Here is a 9,557-nt window from a genome sequence, read left to right on the forward strand (position 1 = left end):
AAAATATCCAAGACTGGTACTATGATGCCATGTTTATTGTAAAGTGAAATTATTTGTTAGAGGAATTAATGAACACTCAGCGTGTGTATCTTCAGCCAATAACTTTTAATTAGAGTGGAAAATGTTGTCATGACAAACACAGGTTTACCAGGTCATCCAGTAATTAAAAAAAATATTATGCAGTAGGAATTCCCATTTTTCCTTCTCATAACAATGAGGGAAGGTGCTGAGGATGGGCTGAAGAGGAAGGTGACCCTTCCAGGTAGGCAGGTGAGAAAGCTACCCCGGGGACATCCTGAAAGTCCTGCTTTCTACCATATTTTTAATTAACTTGGCTCAGTTCCCATTGGAAGGTGAAGAAAATCCATAATGTGTTAGAGGGCTTTATTTTTCTTTTCAAATCAGAACCCAATTTATCACTGCCAGGTAAGAAGTGAAAAGGTCATCTTCTCACTTTGAAATTTTGGAATCACTTAATAGCTAATTTGTACTGCTAATTACTACCTTTCACTTCTGTAATTATTTTGAAATATTGTCTTCCTGCTATTGTTAATGAGTAAGACAGGCGACAATAAAACATGGCTTTAAGTTCCATTTGGTTAGCCTGGCAACTGTGGCACGTTGAAGTGACTGGCAGAGAAAGATTTGCTATTTCACTCAGCTTTGCTGGGTTGGTGACAGAAAATCAGCAGCTGAAACATTATTTGCATTTTCCTGTTCTGGAACGGCTTTTCATTAATATTGTGTATGGCAACTCTCTTCTTGGCTGAGCACCAGCAATAATGAAGTTAATCAGACTTCCCCCACTATTCTAATTGCTTTTGTGGTCCCCAGATAAATCTCCAACACCTGTTGGCTTAATCAAATATCTATGGCGCTTCTAGAGTCAACTCACCAGCCGTGCGGCCGAAGAGCTTAGGAGAAATCTTGGTTAAAATAGAACTAATTTGATGATATCTTGGGAAGATTTTCAGTGTTATGGTTCTGGAATGAAATTTTTGTGAACCTAGCTATGGTGGCTTGGGCTTTTAAGACACTTTGGTGAAATTTTACAGGTTGACCTTAGACAGACAATCATGTTGGCAGGATATAGAAAATACCAGAAAAGTTTTCTTGTCCCAGATGTTTCCCAAGCAGGAACTAAAGAGCTAGATTCCTTAAAATCCTTAATCATTCCCTTAAAATGCAAAGGCTCCTCTGGTTCTTAAGAATGCCCTATTTATGAGCAGATATCTCCAGAAAGTCCAGCATTTTAAACATTTATCAGCTACCACTTCATCAAGGCATCTAGCCTCGATAGGGCTCTGGTGAGGGAGAGAGGGCCCCCGAAAAAGGGACAAGTTGAGAACAAATTTACCTTTGCAAACAAAATTACCTCTGTCATTTTGCTCGGGGTAAACATTTCTCATAACATTTGAGGGGGTTATTGTAGTTGTTTTTTATTGACACACTTTATACATTATATACATTTACTGATTTTATTCAAATAGATTGAGGTGGCTACTACAAGGTATAAGCAAAATTAAAAGATACTTGCTCCTTGAAAGGAAAAGTTATGACAAACCTAGATATCATATGAAAAAGCAAAGATATCATTTTGCTGACGAAAGTCCATATAGTCAAAGCTATGACTTATAGTCATGTTCAGATGTGAAAGGTGGATCATAAAGAAGGTTGAGTGCCAGAGAACTGATGCTTTTGAATTGTAGTGCTAGAGAAGTCCCTTGGACTTGAAAGTCCCTGGGACTGCAAGGAGATCAAGCCAGTCCATCCTAAAGGAAATCAACCCTGAATATACGTTGGAAGGACTGATGCTGAAGCTGAAGCTCCAGTACTTTGGCCACCTGATGCGAAGAACTGACTCATTGGAAAAGACCCTGATGCTGGGAAAGATTGAAGGCAAAAGGAAAAGAGGGTGGCAGAGGATGAGATGGTTAGATAGCATCACTGACTCAATGGACATGAGTTTGAGCAAACTCCAGGAAATACTGAAGGACAGGGAAACCTGGTGGGCTGCAGTCCGTGGGGTCACAAAGAGTTGGGTGTGACTTAATGACTGGATAACAACTACTAGGTATAAATGGGAAGACAGATTAAATATAGATTTTGCCAGATGGAGGTTTGACTATGGAATATATAGAAGTATAGAATTTGAGAAGTGTAGTTTCAGGTAACTTAGAAGTGATGGACTGAAGAGTTAGCATAGTATGAGATTCATTTGCTGTGAGATAGAAGTGACGGCATCAGAGACCATAATATCTTTGATTGTTTTCCAGCATTAATCATTACCATCTGTCAGCTGCAGAGAGGCTTCATGGCACTGGGGAACAAGTATAGGATTTGGAATAATAAATACAATAGCTTCTACTTATTATGCTGTTGCTTCTAAACTGTTGTTGGACTCAGTTCTTTACATGCATTATTATCTCATTTCCCTCCTCTGATGGAGGCATCATGATGAATTCATCTTATAGGCAAGGTAGTTAAGTAAATTCTACATGGTTGCACAACTAGAAAATGGCAGAGTTACTGAACTCTAGTTTCAGACTCAAGTTTATTTATTTACTTATTTGACTGCCCTGGCCCTTAGTTCCAGCATGCAGGATCTTTAGTTGTGTCATGTGGGATCTAGTTCCCTGACTAGGGATCTAACCTAAGCCCTCTGCCTTGGTAGCGTGGAGTCTTAGCCACTGGATCAGTAGGGAAATCCCCATACTCAAGTTTCTTTGTCTCCAGGCCCACATCCCTAACCAGTATGCTGCTGTTTTGAGGAGTCCAGAAAGTTCTTTCTCTAGGTAACAGGAAAAGGAATAGTCATATTGTAAGTAATAAAAGGAAGGCTTATGTATATTAGAGGGCTACCTAGGTGGCACTGGTGGTAAAGAACCTGCCTGTCAATGCAGGAGATGTGAGAGACGCAGGTTCAATCCCTGGGTCAGGAAGATCACCTGGAGGAGGAAATGGCAACCGACTCCAGTACTCTTGCCTGGAGAATCCCATGGACAGAGGAAACTGGCGGGCTGCAGTCCATGGGGTCGCAAAGAGTCAGACATGACTAAAGAGACTAAACACACACATATGTATTAGAAAATCCAAAGAGAAAAAAATGCTGAGAGGTAAAGGGCTTGAATGCTCTTGTCTTAGAAGAGATACAGGTCATCCAAGTTTCCTACCCTGGTACTTCTAGCCACAACATCAGTAACCATTTCATTCTCCATCCTGCTCGCTCGAGGCATTCAGTCCCACCTGGCTCTGGGGAGACCCCTCCCAGGAAGGCTTAGTTATTGAAGTTAGAGAAGGACAGTCTAAAGTAAGTCCCTTCTACTTGGCCTTCTAATACTTTTCTTCAACTCTGTGATGTGGTCACAAGTGTGTTTGGGTGCATTGGGAAGAGATTAGCTCCATGGATGAGGGACTTTGAAAACACAGCTTCTCTGGTCCTACTCCTTTTAAAAAAGTAATGAATAAACTTTATTTTATTTATTTTTATTTATTTATTTATTTATTTTTTATTTTATTTTTTTATTTTTCAGTGGGTTTTGTCATACATTGATGTGAATCAGCCATAGAGTTACACGAATTCCCCATCCCGGTCTCCCATCCCACCTCCCTCTCCACCCGATTCCTCTGGATCTTCCCAGTGCACCAGGCCCGAGCACTTGACTCATGCCTCCCACCTGGGCTGGTGGTCTGTTTCACCACAGATAATATACATGCTGTTCTTTCGAAACATCCCACCCTCCCCTTCTCCCACAGAGTTCAAAAGTCTGTTCTGTACTTCTGCGTCTCTTCTTCTGCCCTGCATATAGGGCCATCGTTACCATCTTTCTAAATTCCGTATATATGTGTTAGTATACTGTAATGTTCTTTATCTTTCTGGCTCACCTCACTCTGTATAATGGGCTCCAGTTTCATCCATCTCATTAGAACTGATTCAAATGAATTCTTTTTAACGGCTGAGTCATATTCCATGGTGTATATGTACCACAGCCTCCTTATCCATTCGTCTGCTGATGGGCATCTAGGTTGCTTCCATGTCCTGGCTATTATAAACAGTGCTGCGATGAACATTGGGGTGCACGTGTCTCTTTCAGATCTGGATTCCTCAGTGTGTATGCCCAGAAGTGGTATTGCTGGGTCATATGGCAGTTCTATTTCTAGTTTTTTAAGAAATCTCCACACTGTTTTCCATAGTGGCTGTACTAGTTTGCATTCCCACCAACAGTGTAAGAGGGTTCCCTTTTCTCCACACCCTCTCCAGCATTTATTGCTTATAGACTTTTGGATAGCAGCCATCCTGACTGGCGTGTAATGGTACCTCATTGTGGTTTTGATTTGCATTTCTCTGATAATGAGCGATGTGGAGCATCTTTTCATGTGTTAGGGGAGGAGCCAAGATGGCGGAGGAGTAGGACGGGGAGACCACTTTCTCTCCTAGAAATTCATCAAAAGAATAACTGAACGCAGAGCAAACTTCACAAAACAACTTCTGATCGCTAGCTGAGGTCACCAGGCGCCCAGAAAAGCAGCCCATTGTCTTCGAAAGGAGGTAGGACAAAATATAAAAGATAAAAAGTGAGACAAAAGAGCTAAGGACGGAGATCCGTCCCGGGAAGGGTCTTAATAGAGGACGTTCCCAGACACCGGGAAACCCCCGCACTGGCGGGCCTGGGGGAAGTGTTTGAGTCTCGGAGTTTGAATCTGGCTGGGAGGGATAGAATAAACTTTATTTTTTAGAGAAGTTTTGAACTTATAGAAAAATTAGAGCTGAAGATCAGAGTTCGCATATTATGCTCCCCCACACTGCCCACCTATGCCCCAGTTTCCCTTATTATTAACCTCTTGTGTTAAGTGGTACATTATAACAATTGGTGAACCAGTATTGATATATTATTAGCTAAAGTCCGAATTTTACATCCGGACTCTTTGTTTTATAGTTCTGATGGTTTTGATGAATGCAAAATGACACATATCTACCATTACAGCATCATACAGTATAGTTTTATTGCCTTAAAACTATTGCCCAGTGCTCCATCACTCTTTCTTCCTCTTAAACTCCTTTTAACCACTGTCTCTATAGTTTTGCTGTTAACAGAATGTAGTTACAAGTTGGAATCATATAACATGGAGCCTTTCCAATCTGTCTTTTTGACTTAGCAATATACATTTTAAGGTCCTTCCATGTCTTTTTGTGGCTTGACAGTTCATTTCTTTTTATTGCGGGTATTATTCAGTGTATCACAGCTTACCTATTAACTTATTGAAGGACATCTTTGTTGCGCCAATTATTGGCAATCATGAATTAGGCTGCTACAAACATTTGAGTGCAGGTCTTTGTGCGGACGTGTTTTCAACTCATTTGGATAAATATCAAGGAGCAAGATTGTTGGATTGTGTGGTAAGAGTAAGGAACTGCCCAACTGTCTTCCAAATAGTCTCTATCATTTTGCATTCCCACCAGTAGCGGATGAGAGGGTTCCTGTTGCTCCACACTCTTGCTGTGTCCTGTTGCTGACACCCTTGTCAGCATGTGGTGGTGTCAGTGTGTTGGATTTTGGTCTTTCTGATTGTTGTGTAGCTGTATTGAATTGTTGTTTTAATTTGCACATCTCCAATGACATACAATGTGGAACATCTTTTTATATGCTTATTTGCCTTCTGTATAGTTTTTCTGGTGAGATATCTAGATCTTTTGTCCATTTTTAAATTGTTTACTTTTGTTTTCTTACTGTTAAATTTTACAAGTTCTTTGTATATTTTGGATACTAGTCCTTTATCTGATACGTGTTTTGCAAGTATATTCTCCCCATCTCTGGTTTGCTTTTTCTTTCTTATAATGGTTGCACTTTTTAAAGATGCTTAGGTTTCCCTTTCCGGGTGAAATAGCCCATTATTGTTTTCAAGAAAGTACTGACTTTAACATTCTTTTCTCCACCCTCTTGTTTGCAGAGCTGTGTCCACTTTGAGATTTCTAATAGGCGGCTTGTGTTATATTTCATATACAACATTGTGGTCATTTTCTCCTTTGGAGAAGGAAAGTTTAGGAATCAAGTTTAATCAAGCAAATGTTTGTTAAGACTTCTGTTATATGTGCTGCACCCAGGAGGGTGCTGGGGTGATGATGGTTGGGGGGAAGTTCCTTGTCCTTGGGGAGCTTACAGTCGAGTGGAAGAGACATAAGGAATCAACTGCAGCCTGTGTGGAAAGGAAAATGGAAAGGGAAGGGGCAAAGTTCTAGCAGGCAATTAAATATTTAGATCTGAAAGTCAGGAAAATTTCAGCCTGGAAATGGAATTTTTATCTCTTTTATAGGTAGTTTAAATGTAAATAGAGAATGACAAGGAGGAGTGATATATTTCGATTAGTGTCTTTTAGAGCCATGAATTCAGCAGCATCATCATGAAAACTCAAAAGTCTTTACTTAGGGTCGGGCACAACTTGGTAACCAAACAGCAACAACAAGGGTGATACACAGATGGCTTTATATATGGCTGATCTGGACAGACTCCCAGCTCTGACAATGTATGGGCAGGCAGTTACTGTCGTTCTACTTTTAAGATTATATCAAGGTATTCTTGACTCACCTTGATCAAAGGATGTGACTATTGATGTCATGTTGCTCACAGTTTTCAAGGAAGTCTATATGCTTTTGTACTATCTTATATTGGTATTTAAATAATAAACAGGAAATCAGTACACCAATCAGTCACTTAGGATTAACAAAGAATGTTCTATCCATTCTTATGTCCAAAATATTTATATTTGAGGTTTGAATCTCCAGGTGGGGTTGATCCGTGTGAAATGGCTAAGTCATGAAATTTGTTGCTTCAGGTGTTGGTGATGGGTAATATCAGATAACACCATGGTTTCCAGGTTAGCACTAAGTAGGTGAGTCTGTTTTGAGCAAGAATATGTTTGTACCTGTACATATATGTATACTCTGTGTGTGTGTGTGTGTGTGTGTGTGTGTGTGTGTGTGTGTGTGTGCGCACACGTGCGCGCAAGCTCAGTCTTGTCTGACCCTTTGCCACCCCATGGACTGTAGCTCGCCAGGCTCCTCAGTCCCTGGAATTTTCCAGACAAGAATATTGGGGTGGGTTGCCATTTCTTCTTTAAAAGATCTTCCCGACCCAGGGATTGAACCTATGTCTCCTATGTGTCCTGCATTGGCAGGAGGATTCTTTATCACTGAGCCACCTGAGAAGCCCTACAAATATATACATAATGAATATGGAGGAATATATAGCACATATAATAGTGTTTTGTGTATTATATTATAAAATAATTGTATATTACATAATGAAAATTTATAAAATTGATATAAATATAACATATTTATAAAATGTAAAAATTGTATGTACATATATTACATATGCTAGAATATACAAAATACATGTATATCCAGTTACAGCTCCCTCTCCTCGGTCCTTCAGCTCAGTTGCTCTTACACTACCCCTTTTGGTTGCCTTAGCCACACCTTTGTATAAGTAGCACCTTTGTACATAAACTCTCCTCAGATCATCCTATTTTGAGAGTGCTATTTCCTTGTGGGGCATTTTCCTTGTGAGCTGATATTTGGACCAGTTTCCTTCCTAGTTTCTTCTGAGTTTTCCCAAGAAAGGACAGAAGATGATCGTATCTTCATGTGAACTCAGTATCGCCGTGTGCGCTGTTTCTCTTTTCCAGACCTTGTGATAAGTTAGAGACCAGCATGACTTTTCAAAGTTTTAACACAGGAGGATTCTTGAAAACAATAGTTGCATGGGATCGGGGGCACGGTATCAGGCAGGAGAGAGAAACCTGGGAGAAATCCTGAATACTATTTGCAAACTGGGGTCTTTCCAGGCAAAGGAGGAACCACTGGGATGGTCTGAGCTGGGGGAGTGATCAGAGAAGCAGCTAAGGCATTTCCAGGCTTATTTTCGCTGTCCTCTCCTTCAGACCACGTGGGCAGACCAGTTCCTGGAGCCTCTGCTAAGTGACATGAAGGCAGCCACCTCTATTTCTGCATTTGATGCTGCCTGGAAGGTCTTTTTCTTGTTCTCTCATCTTCCTTCAAGAGAATTGTCTTTAATCCGGGTCATTATGACAAACTTTTTTTTTCTTCCCACATCTTTTTGAACAATGAATTCAATAAATCAAGAATCAGTCAAGCTCCTGCTGCCGAGGCTAGGAAAGCCTGCGGTGACTCTTCCAGGCCGCGGTTCTCAGTCTTGGCCAGTCGGCAGAGCTACAGAAGGCACGTTCAGAAATCCCCATCGGGGCTGATCTGGTGCAGAAGCTCCAAGCCAGAGGTGACCCCAGGAATGTGGCCCCCAAATTCCCACCACTCTGAAAATTTGAGGAGATCTTAGGCGTAGCTTTGGACTTGCCACAATTTGTTGGTAGGAAAAAAAATCCCAGTTTGCATCTGGATCCGGTCCTCTCCTTTGACAGATAAGGAAACCGAGGCCCACAGAACAAGATCACATCCTTGGACACGTGCCCCAGCTTGGACCAGAGACCAGGTCTCCCAGCTCCAACCTGCCTCCCCCAGGTATCGCAGAGTTAACAAATTTTGAGGCGAGAGCTGGTGAGGAGGACGTCAGGCACGTTCGGGTATCAGCTTAGTTTACCCTGGTCTGTCGCGCAGACTCTGCTCTCTCGAGTTTGCTCGCGAGAAGAGGGGCAACTCCAGCTCCTCCCACTTCCGGTGCAGGTGTGTCTCCTTGCAGAAGCCAAGCACGCGGTGGAACGCAGTGCGAAGACCATGTACTTCGCATGGGTGGAAATGGGGGGGAAGCCATCTCTTTTGCTTTCCTCCCCTCTTTTTTATTTATGTTGCTGCTGTCTAATAATTCTCTTTTCTAGCATACTATCAAGCATGTTACCAAGCACAGCAGCAGTACCATTTGGGAGAATAAAAAAAAGTCACCCTTGAATTAAATCCTTTGTATATATATGGCTTTTCAAAAAGGATAAGTAGTTCACTAGCTAATGATATGTATTTGACCAGTGAATTTTACACTGTTAATGAGGTGGGTCAGAAGAGCCATTAAAAAATGCTTTAGTTATGAATATGATATGCATATTTTTGGAGCTAAAAGGGCTTTATGTTGATGATAAATGGAAATGGGAAGAGCCTCGGCAGAAACACTGATAACCCTGAAAGAACTCCTGAACGTGGTATAAATGTTACTGCTGGTGACAGAAAGTTAAATGAGTTTGAAATAAAAATAATTAATTTTATTGCTTCCTGGTTAAAGAGACTGAGAGCACAGATGCTCCCTGACTACTGTGAGATCTGTAATTTAGCTGTGACAGATTTCCATAAATGGGGTTTTAGAGCTGGATTTTATATATTAAAAATTGAGTGCCATGGATAAAAAGCCATTCCAGTTTCAATTACTCGGGCCCTTATGGTCCATGTGGTGAATATTTAATGGCCAGGAGTGGAGAGCTGTTTTCGCAGGTACTATATATTCACTTAACTTGACTGGCTGGCTCTCTGGGGGATCTTTTTCTTCCAGTTGGAAATCTTATTGAGAGCACAAACTCTTCTGTTGTCCCCAAAGTCT

Source organism: Muntiacus reevesi, chromosome 2, assembly GCF_963930625.1.
Source record: "Muntiacus reevesi chromosome 2, mMunRee1.1, whole genome shotgun sequence".
NCBI lineage: Eukaryota > Metazoa > Chordata > Mammalia > Artiodactyla > Cervidae > Muntiacus > Muntiacus reevesi.